General features: G+C 39.5%; 1 protein-coding gene across 4 annotated transcripts in view; it reads left to right on the plus strand.

Moving 5' to 3' along the window:
- Positions 1 to 585: 585 nt before the first annotated feature.
- SH3BP4 (SH3 domain binding protein 4) overlaps positions 586 to 14,752 on the plus strand; it is a 45,919-nt gene continuing 31,752 nt past the window's right edge. For 2 of the 4 annotated variants that reach the window (XM_087919574.1, XM_087919569.1), the window contains exons 1-2: positions 612 to 795; positions 5,391 to 5,436. The gene's annotated coding sequence lies outside the window, so the exon portion shown is untranslated. Of the gene's footprint in view, positions 796 to 5,390; positions 5,437 to 14,752 lie in introns of all 4 variants that reach the window. The other 2 variants (XM_087919570.1, XM_087919575.1) reach the window with 2 other exon arrangements.

Genomic DNA, 14,752 nt, shown 5'->3' on the forward strand with positions numbered 1-14,752 from the left:
CTAGGCTGAGATGGGAGAAGTTAATTGGATCCCCTCAATCAGTCCAGGATTGTAAAATTCAAGTGAGCCAAATCTGTTCTCTTAAGAGCGGCAGAGGAACTTCTAAAGACTGCTTACTTTTGAGAAACACATTTCTCAGAGAAAGCAAAAATCTCACTTCTTTGTAGCCTATCAGTTCAAGCAGAGGTAAATATGAAGGAAGCCTTCCAATAGTCACCCTAGCTCCACGAGAGAGAGAGAGAGAGAAAGAGTGGCTATATAGGGGCATTTGGTTCAGACAATGCAAACTTGGCTAGTAACTGATTCCCAGATCCCATCCACGGTCTGAAGCACAGAGATAAGAAATATAGAGATAGGATGATGGAAACTAGATCAGGATAAATAAAATAGAAAATCATTTCCCCTCCCCACATTCTGGAAAGTACTGTAAACATGCCTGATAGGGGAACTAACCAAAGCTTCGTTTGTGGGTTGTGCGCGTACAAATGAACTCGCACAGCCCCTTCTCGGCTTCCCTTGACAATAGTCCGCCTCTGCTCCTTCCTTCGCTATAACCACTTCGGCGGCCCTCCCTCCTGCGTTTTCCCCCAATGACATCAGTGAGGTCGCTGGGCGGACGTCGACCGCTCGCTCGTTCCCAGGAGGGCCTTGCCTTCTGATGTAGCCGGATCCGCTTCCACTGTAACGGACGAGAGGGACAGGCCCGTGAAACCCGCGATTTGCGGTCGCGGAGCTACTACATTTTGATAAAGTTGTGCTGGCCTGGACAGAGCGAAAAGAACTGTAGAGGGAAAGGTAAGAAAGCTTTAGATTTCTGTGCTTTAATAATACACGTCTTCTCTGCTGGTCTCACAACGTAAGGATAACGTAAGACTCCCTGGAATGAGGAAAACACCAGTTCGGAGCGAGCAGGGTGAAGGTAGACGCAACGTTTTAAGTGTGATGGAGGAAATGTGTATACATGTTGCTGTGCCTCGCGGCAGCGATTTACGCATTCCAGCCCCTTCAGGAGCTACGCCTAATTCTCATGAATGTGGATTTAGAAGCCTGAAAGACAAGGAGGAAAATAAAGCTGGTTGAGGATTTTCGGCGCTTTGTTATTGGAAGTAGAAGCATTTAATGTGAAGCATCTATCAGTGCGATTGGATTGCGGGTATGGGGCACGCTTAGAATCCCTATTATCTGTTTATTGTAATTGCTCCCAATAAATTATCCATAGAGTTCGGACATGGGAATAATTTAGTCATAAAAAGAGAAGGCAGATTTAAAGGCGAAACTTTCCTCAAGAGAGTTCCAATTGCTTGCCTTGAATTTTTCCCCTTTTTATGCGTTTCCGGTGGTTAGCTGATGTAATGTTGCATTTTGTTTCTTCTCAAGGAAGAAACGAGAGCAATGACTTTCGTGCTTTGCTTTCTACTGTGGTCAGTTCTTCCCAAAGGAAACCTAGTATTTGGTGTAAACCTAATATTTTTCTGTCTTGTTAAACAAGAAAGATCCACATTGTGGAAAGCAACTCAAAATGTCTGGTGTTGCTATGTGAAAAGGATGTTCGCTTTAAATTATTTAGGAACAAGAAATCCTTGTGAAATGTACACAATTGTTATAGGTATAAATTTTAAATTAGTCTATAGCCTTTTAAGTTCACTGAGGCAGCAGCCATACTTCAAATTAAGTCCAGATGGGACCAAACATTAAGCTGTGAGCCTCTGAAAGAAAATCAACCTTTAGCATATTTTAAAATAAGATTTAAATATTTGTTTTTCTAATATTAACTGTTTAATCCCAGAACTAATGTTTTCTTGAGAAAATGAAAGGTTGTTAAACAACTACACAATAAATGCATTCCCAATTTTAATAAGGAAAAATGTTTTATTTACATCCAAATAAAAATTATAAACTAAGTTTCTAATTTCAACTATTGAAAATATTAGCTTTTCCTCCAAGAGTAATACATAATGGATGGAAACTGATCAAGGTGAGATTCAACCTAAAAATAAGGAGAAATTTTCTGACAGAACAATCAACCAATGGAACAGCTTTCCTTTGGAAGCTTCATCACTGGAGGCTTTGAAGAAGAGATTGGACTGCCATTTGTCAAAAATGGTGTGGGTCTGCTTGGGTGGGTGGGGTTGGACTAGATGACCTACAAGGCCCCTTGCAACTCTATTAATCTGTAATCTCTAATAATACTGAATTCCTGATTAAAATGTTCTGTAGCAATTTTTATAATTATTTATTCAAATAATGGCATATATTTCTAAATATGTCATGATTGCATTTGATTTCAAATGTACAGCATTTTGAAAGGCCCGGAAAGCAATTACCAATATCCAGTTGTATAAACTGGTATTCTGTATAAGACTTAAAGTAATGTCTCCTTGAATCAGACTTCATTTTCTGTATATCAGTCAGAATAGAGCTGGAAGGGATCTTGGAACATTGGTCGGATTCAAATAATTTAACAGCTGATTATCTGCCCTAATGACCAGCTGAGTAGGCATGGCTGGGTGGTCATGTGACTGGGTGGTCATGGCCAACTCAATGTCACTTACATTAAGGGGCACTTTGCCTAGCCTCTCCACCTCTCCCCTCCCCCTCCCCAGTCACTCCTTGTCATGCCTGGCTCTCCTCAACTTATAACCACAATTGAGCCCAAAATGTACTTTGCTAAGTGATAAATTTAGTAAGTGAATTTTGTCCCATTTCATGACTTTTCTTGCCACAGTTGTTAAGTGAATCACTGCAGTTGTTAAGTTAGTAACAGGCTGTTAAGTGAATTTGGTTTCCCCATTGACTTTGCTTATCAGAAGGTTGCAAAAGGGGATCACATGACCCTGGGAGACTTCCCACACTAGTCATATACAATTCCTGTAACTGTTCTTCATATATTTTTGTCTCCAAGCCTTTAATAATCTTACTAGTTGTTTGCACTTTCCAAAGTCTCACCATCTTTTTTAATGCTGAGACAAAACTGGATGCAGTATTCCAGGTGTGGTCTTACTAAGGATTTATAAAGCGGTATTAATAGTTCGTGTGATTTTGATTCTTCTAAATTAGAATTGAGAGCTATTATGGCAGTTACTTGGAATGTATATGTGTATGGGGAAATTGCTAGAGAGAAGCAATGTACCCACCCGAAACCCATCCTCAAAGGTGCATTTTACATGTAGGATTTTTGTTGCATGATGAATAATCAATGCAACTCTTTGAGATCATCTTTAAAATAATGACTGGAAGAGAAAAAACTTCATTTCACAGTGAAGACAGTTTTCATTTATTTAAAATAGTAAATATGGTTTATGACCAGCGAGTTAAAAAGAAAAAAGAAAAAGTAATAAAAGTATGCAAAAGTCATACAATTAGAAATAAAAGCCTAAAAATCTAAAAAGAAAAGATAAAAGTAAAGATAAAATTAGAGAGTAAAAAGATTACAAAATATCTATACTTATTACTACTTAGAGGAGCATAGTGGTAAAGCCAATATTTTCATTCTGTTTTGGTAGTGGCTGGTAAAAACTTAACTATTCTATTCATGACAGTTAAATTCTGACCATGAAAGAAGGATCTCACTCAAGGTACAATTGAACTTTACTAATCAGGGTTGTTAAAGGAATAGAGATGATAGATGTTATCATCACAGGAACAACAGAAGGAAATATGGGCAAGAGTTTCAGACTCATTCAAATTGCAAGGACTGATTCTTGGTACAAAAGGAACTCTTCCACCTTCCAGTATCAGTGTAAGGAAGAAGTTGAGCCTGACCAGGCACAAAGCTCTGTGGTATTTTGCACAGGTGAGATTAAAATGATGTGTGAAGGCACAAATGAGTTCTAGTTAAGAACTGGCCAGTAAAGAATGTTCCAGATCCATCTGCAAAAATGTGCTTGAGGCACAGCAAAAGACCTGGAAGACAGCATGCAAAAAGGAATGAATTGTATGGGTTTAGGGATATTATAGAAGCATACCTGTGAATTGGAAAGCATCTTTGAAACTGATTTAGCTTTAAACAGCTTTATGGCTGCCAAGATCATCTACTGACTTCTGCAGTAACAAAAATCATAACATTGCCTTGATACTGTTATTGCCTTTGTTGGAGACTCTCATTTCTCTTAAAGAAGACAGTTATAGCTCTTAATACCAGGAGGTGATCTTCACGGTTTTGACAGCTGAAGAAAATAAATTGGACACCTTTTTTGCTTTTTTGCATTAACTGGGTATAGCCAACATGCTTAGTCAGTGATTGAAGGAACTTAATAAGATCACACCTCCAGTATTTTATGGTGTATTTATTTAAATATTTCTTTTCCAAATACAAAAGGATAGATATTTTCAATACTTTCAATATTATATTAATGACAAATAAGGATAAATTATTAGATAAAATGCTGCTTGGACCCTGCACATATTATTCTGGACAGATATTTTATGGTGAAGAAGATGGGGAAAGGGTAGCAATGCAATTAAAGGGAGGAAGGGGAATGGAAATTTGGGTGAATCGGTACTGTGGAAGAAACAGGTAAGCTAACTGGGCATGCGTAGGGCACCCAAAATAAGGGAAAGGAAGAAGCAGAAGGTCTGGCCTGCAGATACACAGGTTTTGTAGAGGAAGGGAAAGAAAGGAATGAGATGAATAGCTTTGCCAATTTGCTGGCCCTCTACTAATTTCTTAATTTTTGTCAGGTATTCCAGGACACCTTGTCTCCTGGAATTGAAGAACAGGAAAGAGAGATCTGTGTATTACAAACATACCAATGATACTTTTATGCTGTGTCTCCAAATGTCACCTGGCAATTTTGTAGAGATGCTACATTGTATGGGGGGAACCTCACACACCATGTCTTTGGGTTGAAAAGAAATTCCTCAGTGCCAGTTTTTGGAATCAGCCATCCAGCTGATTTATTACATCCTCATGAGATATGTGATCAGTTGAGCCTGAAAGAGGCAACAGCTTCATTACATTCTAGCATGAAAACAGAGGCATTGGTCAGTTTCTTGCACCAGCATGATAGGGGCACTGAAGGAAAAATAATAGGACTATGTGAGGTTTCGAAGAGTGATTTTCCATCAGACATATTCAGTCAATTAACCCTCTCATCACTTTGAAGTACCAAATTGAATTGGGTATTTTGAACTGCTTTACAGACAATTGAAGAATATTTGGAAATATATGGACTTTTTTGTTTTGTTTTTTCTGTCATGTATGACCTGAGATTTAGTTGAGTAGAATATTAGAATTAGTAGCATGGCTAACCAGTGAGAGTTATATTCTCCATAAATTCTGCCAATCTGAGCACTTGTGAAAGTGCTGTTCTGTTTGTTTCGTACATTTAGGGTTTGTTGAGCCAGACAAACTCAGATTTATTGCATTGTTATTTGTTTTTCTTCATCAGAGAGAAACTGCTGATAGTGACAGGTTAGTTTTCACATCTGTAAAAGGTAAGTTGGGAACAAATTTCCATCCTGGGAAGACAATCTTGGCTCAAATTTAACTTCTTTATCTGTGATGGGTTATAATAACACAGAATCAAAACACAAGACCATAAAGGTCATCTAATCCAATCCCCTCATAACGCAAGATCTCTTAGAGTTAACACTGGCAGACAACCATCCAATCTGTTTGAAGATTTTAATAAAGGAGAACTCACCACATTATGTATATTCTATTCTGCTGACAGTTTGTGCAGTCAGAAAGTCCCTTGTAATGTCTAGCTTGTACTTTTAACCTGTTGATTTTGATCCTTCCCTCTTAGTCATTAGAGACTAATTATATCTATCTCAGATATTTGAAGACTGCTTCATATCTCTAGTCATTGGGCTGATGTTGGGTGACTTCAACCTTCATGTTTTGGGGACTGGGTTAGAAAAGACTGAGGCTTTCTGGCTTCCCTGAAAACCATAGACTTTTCCTAGGTAATCCCCAGTTTGATATATGTGGATGGGCATATTTTGGACCTTGTCTTTTTCTCAAAACAATTGTGCTGAGATCTGGATATGGAGGGCAAATCCATTGCCATGTCAAATCATTTCCCCCTTCAGATAACATGAATGGTGATGAATTCAATGCAGATGAATTCTGGAAAGCACCTTGCCAAATTCTTAGCAATCTTATAATGAACCTATTGAGTCTCTGGTGGCATCAGGCCTTGTGGCATCAGGAAGCAATCTGGGTTCTTATCACCATTGTTCTTTAATGGCCAATGTGCATCAATCCCTGATAATTATTTGCCCCAGGTTGGAGAGAAGATGCTGTCAGTATTGATAGTCTGTCAGGATTTGAATTGGATGAAACAATTTATCAGGGTATTCTGATTGCTCTGGTGTTATCTCTGCGTATTACCATGGGATTAGGTTTGTTTTGTTTTGCCCTTTTCTGAAAAGATCATATTAAAAAGCCCAAGAACATACACAGAATATTTCTACCTCCAGACTCACAAGCTCAAGTTCCCTCACACTTTTGGCACTGAGTGTCAATATCTTTTTTTATATTGTGATGACCAAAACTGGCTGTAGTATTCCAAGTGTGGTTATACTAAGTATTTGTAAAATGGTACTAATACTTCACATGATTTTACTTGTATCCCTGTATTAATTCAGCCTTAGATTGTATTGACTTTTTGGCTGCTGCTGCACATTGTTGGTTCATATTTAAGTGGACTCCCAAGATCCCTCTCACAGTTACTACTATTGAGCAATGTTCCGTCCAATCTTTATCTGTACAAATGATTTTTCTTGCCTAAGTGTAAAACCTTATTATGAATTTCATTTTGTTAGATAGGGCCCAGTGTTCAAGTCTATCAAGATCTTTTTGGATCTTTAGCTTGACTTCTGAGGTGTTAGCTATTCCTGCCAGCTTAGTAGCATCTGCAAATGTGATGAATTCCCCTTTTATTCTCTCATTTAGATCATTTATGAAGTTATTGAAGTTACTGGGCGCAAAACGGAATCTTGAGGTACTCCACTGTCCAACTCCCTCCTTATTGATTTAGTTCCATTGAGGGCTACTTCTTGAGTGTGTTACAAATCCATCTGGTGGTGATGCTCTCTATCCCATACTTCCTAGCTTACTGAGAACTAGGTTGTGTCTACTTTGTCAAATGCCTTACTGAAATCTAAGTATACCTTATCCACTGTATTTTGCTCATCCACTAATTTAAATCACTTTGTCAAAGAATGAAATAAAATTTGTTTGGTATGATCTGTTTTTGACAAACGCATGTTGGCTTCTGGTCACAATTCTGTTTGCTTGTAGGTGTTCACAGATTTGTTGCTTGATTATCTCTTCCAAGATCTTCCCAGGTATTGATGTCAGGCTGATTGGTCTGTAATTTCCTGGATCTGGTTTTATTCCCTCTTTTTTGAGAATGGAAACCACATTGGCTCTTTTCCAGTCCTCAGGTAGTTCCCCAGTGCTTCAAGAACTTCGAAAGGCATGTGTCACTGGTTCAGGAATCGCATCTGCCAGTTTCCTCGGAATTTTGAGCTGTAATCCATCAGAAGCTGGTGATTTGAATTCATATAGTGTTGATAAGGTCTTACCTTATTTTTACTTATTTTAATTTGAGTCGGAGCCTGTGTTTTACAGTTCTGTTTTTGGTAAATTGGAGTGTATTATCTTTTTGTGTGAAGACAAATGAAAATACTAAGTTAAGCTGTTCAGCTGTCTTTGTACTGGTTGTTACTTCCTTTGCAAATATCTGAAGATATTCATTGCAAATCGTATTTTGTTAGCTTTCCTAACCTTTCTAACTTCATCTTTGCAGGTGGTCAGGCTATTTGTTTGTCTTCTGCCTTAGTTATTTGTCGCTCTTTCCATTTTTTGTACTATCCTTTTTTTCTTTTAATTGGCCAGAGAATTCTTTGTGCAACCATACTGTTTTTTTCTTGGTTTTCTTGTTTTTCTTTTTCAGAGGTATTGAGCTGCAGTGGATTTTTCTAATCATATTTTTCAAAGTTTTCCAAGCTTCCTGAGTTGGTTTCTTCTTTAAGATTTTCATCCATGGGATCTTTCCCAAAATCTAAGACACTAGTTTATGATCTGTTGCTTGTCATGGTATTATATTGAATTCTAATATGACATGGTCATACTCCCCCAAAGTTCCTGCAACTTCAATGCTCTCTGTCACTTCTTCTCTGTTAGTAAAGAATAAGGTCCAGAATGATTATGAGAATGAATATGAGAATAAACATGACAATGAATATTGGGAAAACATGTTGTGTAACAAATCATTAAGAGAGTTCCAAATTGTACAAAGATCTCTCTGATAAACTGAAAAACAAAAAGGACAAGTACAAAAAATGGAAAGAGGGGCACATAACTAAGGCAGAATGCCAGCAGATAGTCCAAATCTGCAAAAATGAAGCTAGGAAAGCAAAGGCTCAGAATGAACAAAGTCTTGCAACAAAGTCAAGGATAATTTTAAAAAGTTTATTTATAAACATATAAATAAGAAAAAAAAGTCAAGGAAACAGTTTATTTGCTAAAGAGAGAAGGTGGCAAGGAAGTAACAGGCAGTAGACAGAAAGCAGAGATTCTTATCTCATTATTTGCATCAGTCTTCAGGCAAAAAGAAACTAACGTTCCAACTTACCAAAAACAGAACATAAAAGACAGGTAGGAATGCAAATTACAATAAGCAAAAATAAGGTAAGAGAACACCTGTCAGCTTTAAAGAAATTCAAATCACTTGGTCCTAACAGATTACATCCCAGAGGTCTGAAGGAACTGGCAGATGTGATCTCAGAACCATTGTAACATATCTTTTCAAAGTCCTGGAGCACTGGGAAACTACCTGAGGACTGGAAAAGAGCTGACATGGTTGCTATTTTCAAAAAAGGGGAGAAAAACAGACTGAGGAAATCACAGACCAATCAGCCTAATATCAATATCTGGGAAGACACTGGAAAAATATAATAAAAAAACAGATCTTAGGGCAGGGTATAAAATGTACTTGTTTAAAAAAACAGGCCCATTACTATTATTATATTTCTTGAGCTGTCCAGTAGTCCAGTAGTTCCACTATAAAATCCATGGAGATCTCCCTCCAACACTTGTGATTTTGCCACTGGCTGATGGAGTCCCAGAATCTTCCCCAGACTCTTCTTAGCAAATGCACAAATAGGGCAGCTGGCCAAGTGGTATGGTATTCAATGGTATTCTTTAAGGATTGCCACCAGAATTGGCATTTCACAAGGTGTAGGGGTTTTATAAAGCCAAAATGTCCCAGTTTTTTTTGAATCATTGCTTCTTTGCAAGACCGCAGTTCATTGGCTCTCTGGAATCTATAGCTGAGCTTCCACCCAAGCTAAACCATCGTATAAACTTTTGCCTTTGAACCATTCATCCTCCTCTAACGCCACTTTCAGTGCTGCAAGCAATTCATCTGCCATCTGTGGAGTTAGTTTTTCCTGTCCCCTAGTGATCACTAGGGCTACTAGTTGCTGGGAAGGGATGATCGGTCTCTTGACTTTAGTTTTAAAGCTGTTATATTGGGGTAACCTCAAAAGGGTGTCAGCTAGGAATTTCCTTCCCTTGGGAGATATCACAATGTGAAATTGAAGCAATTGAACCCACCAGACTTGTTTTGGGAACTTTCCCCAGGAACTTCAAAGCCTCCAGGTTTTTGTGGTCTGTCCATACTTCAAAAGGGGTCTTAGCCCCTTCTAGGAAGTGACTCCAGGTTTGGAGTGCCCAGTGTACTGCACTGACTTCCTTTTCCCACACTGCCTATTTCTGTTCTGTTTCAGTTAATTTCCTGGAAGTATATGCACATGGCTACAGGACCCCTTGGTTGTATTTCTGCAGAAATACAGCACTTGGATGACAAAGGGGGCATTCGAGTCTGGGTGCTTCAATACGTTCAGCTGTAAACAAGCTTTTGAGCTTCTCAAACATTGCTTGGCACTCCATTGTCCACTTTAGAGGTTGTCTAGGTTTAGGTTTCCCTTCCCCTTTGGTTTTCATCAGGTTAGTAATGAGCAGTGCTATTTGGGTGAATGATGGGATGAATTGGTGATAAAAATTTACAAATCCCAGGAAACTTTGTAGTTTGCTTATTGGGTGTGGGATGGAGCCTAGTCAAACACAGCTTGCACATTTCCGGGGTCCATCTCAATCCCCTTGTGGGAGATACAGTACCACAAATAGTTAATTTTACATTTGTGGAATTTACACTAAGAAAGTTTAGTGTATAGCTAAGTAGCATGAAGTTTTTTAAGCACTGCTCTTCAGTAGTTTCATATGCTCTGCCATAGTTTCAGAATGTCATCAAGATAGACTCCTTAATATAGGTTTCCATGCAGGACCTCATTAATCAGCTGCATGAAGACAGCAGGGGCACCCTTCAGTCCAAAGGGGAGTACTCGGAATTGAAAGCATCTTAGAGGGTAGTTAAATGCCATTTTTGATTCATCTCCCTCTTTGATCCTCACATGGTAGTATGCCTCCTGCAAATTTAATTTAGTAAAGATTTTACCCTTTGCCAAGTGGGATAGTGTGTCTTTCATCAAAGGCAGGGAGTAAACATTCTCAATGCAAATCACATTTGGCCCACAGTAATCCATGCATAAGGGATTCATTTTTCTTTTTCTGGAATAACACCGTAGCATCCACTTGAGGTTGGCTGACTGGATTAACTCCTGCTGCAGGTTTTAGTCAATCAATGCCCAGAGCTCCTCAAGCTCTCTTGGGGTTGTAGAATACAGTTTAGGCTTGGGCAGTTTGGCCACCAGCAATCTCTCTCTGGAACAGTCCATGAGGCAATGAGGGGGGAGCACAACCGACTCCTTCTCACTAAAAACATCTCATAAGTCCCAGTATTCCTTGGGGATATGGGGATCCATGAAAAGATGGTCTGCTATAGATTCTCCACAGTTTTATACTTAGAATGTTTTCTAAGTCAGAATAAACTTCTCTGGGAAAAGGGAAGCTTTGGTAATTAACCCCTTGGCTCCCCCCCCCCCCAGATGGCTGGATAATCTCAGAGAGTTTCTTGAAGAAAAAGAATTAGGTGAGACTCTGACTGGGGGTGGGGCAACCAAGAAGCAGGTTCACTGTGGAAGAACCAGCTGTTTAAAACGGACAATAAAGTCTGCCACTACTTCTGAGATATTAGCTCATTGCTTACTTACCGTTCACTTTAAAAGATGCTTCCTCTGGCTGCAGCCTTTTTCTTTTTTTGTTGAAATGTCATTTCTCAAACTCTGTGACTTTAAAATGGTGAGGAGGGGAGGAATTGGTGTATCTGAGTCAAAAATAAGCTGGAAATCACTGTGGAAACTAGAGGATTTTATATCTTTAATTAACTCTGCTGAGCTATTTTGCTTTCAAAAAGGTAAAATATTTGGGGGTCATATTACAAATGCAAACATAAAATTGTTTCAGAATAACTATGCCTCTCTGGAATGATAGCCAAAATAACATATTAAGATGGAATAAACTGCATTTGGGTAGAATTTCTGTAATTAAGATGAATATCTTACCAAAGATGCTCCCCCCCCCCACATTATCAATAATTGCAACTGATATTCTATTTAAACAATGGCAGATGGATAGTTCTAAGTTTATATGGCAAGGAAAAAACTAAGAATTAGATATAAAGTACTATAAGATGCTAAGGAAAGAGAGGTTTGGGTTTACCAGATTTGAAATTATATTTCTGTGCTTGTTTGATCTGGCTAAAAGAGTGATGAACTTTCAGAATAAGAGGCTACTTGAACTAGAAGGTCATGAATTAAGATTTAGATGTCATGATTACTTATGGTATGACAAGGTTAAAAAAAATGTTGATTTTAGCAACCACTTTGTTAAATGTGCCATTCTAAGAGTTTGGAATAAATATCAAACAAGGTATAATGCTTTTTGATTGCATCTTTATTAAACTACATGACACATGATGTCAGAAGTATCTGAATCCATGCTTTCTCGATATATTTGATGCATATCAGCTGGTCCTGATATGGTCCTGGAAGCCAAGTATTTGAAGCAAGGAAATCAGCATTATGGCAGCTGCTAATAACATACCACTGCCTGAGGCCATGAGGGTGAGCGGAGATTGCAGCAGCAACTGGGACAAGTTCAGGGCTGAGTTTGAGGATTATTCTTTAGCCACAGGCTTAAATGACAAGTCGGCAGCAGTACAAGCTGCCATGCTGAGGAGATTGATGGGCAGCGAATGCCTCCATGTCTACAAGTATAATTTATCTCTTACTGAGGAGCAAAAGGGTGATACTAAAGCTATCCTAGAAGCCTTGGAAGTCTTTCTCAGACCTCTTTAAAATGTCATATATGAAAGATATATATTTGGCAGCTGTAAACAAGAAGAAAGTGAAGCAATAGATAGTTTCATCACATGGCTAAGAGAAAAAGCTGCAAGCTGTGATTATGACTCTCTGTGAGATAAACTTATTTGTGATAAAATAGTTTCGGGTATCACCAGTGAAAGCACATGACGCCACTTCTTGAGGGAACATAATTTAAGCTTACAAGCAGCAATTGAGATGTGTCATACCACTGAACTTACAAACAAACAGTTGAGAGCTCTAGAGCGGGATAAAGAGATTGACTGTTAATGCAGCTTCTAAACAACAGCTAAGCATGACGAACCACCATCACAAGTGCCTAAAACTCAGCTTTACAACTCATCCAGAAGCAACCCAGTATCATGTAAGTACTGTGGTAGTGTGCATGTACAAGAGAGAGAGCAGTGTCATGCCCCTGTCAGAGTTTGAATCCGAGGAGGAAGATTAACAGCTGACAGGGAGTGGGAGTGTGGCTCTCTTGGCTGTGGAGGAAACTGGGGAAGGGCAAAGTCCAGCTGGGCAGAGCAGAGGAGAGATAGAACAAGGGAGAGGAAGTTCAGAGGAAGATCCAGGCCCACCCGCTCTTCATCCTAGGACACGCAGGGAGGAACGGAGAAGAGAGCAACATGGATTGCATGGCTTACAGGGGAGGAAAGGGCCCTGATTCCCTTCATTAGCCACACCTGGGCATGAGAATTTAAAAGAAATGCATGCTGAGTGCAGCAGCTGCTGGGAGAAAATGTGAGTTTATCTTGTATTGACTTTGCTTATCTGTGTTCCTGGGATCTTCACAACCATGTGGAGTTATTGCCATTCCTTCACGTCTGGAATTCTTTCTCCTGCTCTGCCGGACTAATTACCTCACCTTGCCTTGATTGGACTTATAGTTTTTGTTGGCCATATTTTGGACTTGATTCTTTGCAGCCAAAGGCTGTTCCTGGGAGAGTTTTTATCCAGCCAGAAGGTAACCAGGACATTGGGGGCAAAGTTGGAGCTAATAAAGGGACTCCTACTGATTATCTGACTGTGTTGTCTTTGTGCCATGCCCCGGGTCATCACAGAGCAGTGTCCTGCATATGGAAAAATCTGCAGAGTGTGTGGGAGGCAAAATCACTTTGCAGGAGTGTGTCTGTCACATAAAATGGAAGTGAGGAAGCTGCACACAATTGAGCAAATGTCAGACCCGGGGGATGCATCTTTGTTCACCCTTTTGTGATTTATATAAAAGAATGCATTGATGCAGTACACTCTAAGAAAAAAAAATGGTTCATCAGTCTCAGATTTAATATAATTCAACCCTGTCATCTGGACTTGGGTGCAACATATGATGTTATGAGTTTAAAGGATAAAATAAAACTGGTACCTGAGATTCCTTTTCAGCCTAGTAGTACGAAACTGATGTTATATTCAAGGGAACTAATGGATTCATTTGGCCTATTTCAAACAGAATGCAGCACGCAGGGGGGCATTTATGAACTTGAATTTGAGATTGTGGAAGCCAATCAGAAACCACTATTGTCAGGATCAATATGTGAGCATTTGGAGTTGATGCAGTTCACTATTCTGGCTGAGTTACACTGTCAGGGTTCTGACAGATACCCTAATTAAATCATGAGCCTCAAGCTAAGCTTCAAAAGAAATCCAGTTATTTATTAGGACCTTCATCCTGGCACGGACCAGGTGGAGCCAACTCTGACCTCAGTTAATTCACGCTTTGCTTCTGACCGTTTCCCCCTCCCCTCAATATGTGTCATTAGTCACATTCCCCGACGAAGCAATTTTGTGGGTTGTAAAAGTCACTCCCTCTGGCCACTGTGGGTTTCCATGGAGATGACCTCGGTGTATCGGTTGGAATGTGCCTTGTTTTGACTGAGATACCAGCTCCTTGATGCGGCTGCGAAGTTCGCTTTCCCATCCCCCTTACCTATGGCAACTCGAGAGCAGGTCAGGGATGCTTTGCGAGTTGACATACAATGTTGCAATTCATTCCTCAAAACCACTGCAAGGCCACTGACAAAACAGCAAATCCTCCAAATCTAGAAGGTGATGTTTGAGAGCCCCATAACATCTGTTCCAGGAGAGGTTCACTTTGAACTTGACTCCAGTACAAAGTGTCCCACGTAATGTCCCTATAGCCATTAAGCCACAGATCAAAGCGCAACTGGACAAGTATGAAGTGGAAGGACATATTATTTCAATATCTGAGCTTACAAATTGGATAAACAACATGGTGCTTGTTGATGACAGAGATGCCTTTTTACAGAGTAAACTGGATGAAAAGAGTAGCTACATGACCACATTCTGGATTTCACAGGGCAGAAAGAGATGGCTCAAATTACCTTTTGGAGTTTGTGGGCTCAGTGGAATTGAGCCAATAGCTGATGATATTCTCATAGTTGGCTGTGGTGAAACAGTTGAAGAAGCTGAGCACAACCATGATGAGAAGCTAATAGTG

This window comes from Pseudonaja textilis, chromosome 1 (genome assembly GCF_049901715.1).
Source record: "Pseudonaja textilis isolate UNSWEBS1 chromosome 1, rPseTex1.2, whole genome shotgun sequence".
NCBI classification, from domain to species: Eukaryota; Metazoa; Chordata; class Lepidosauria; order Squamata; family Elapidae; genus Pseudonaja; species Pseudonaja textilis.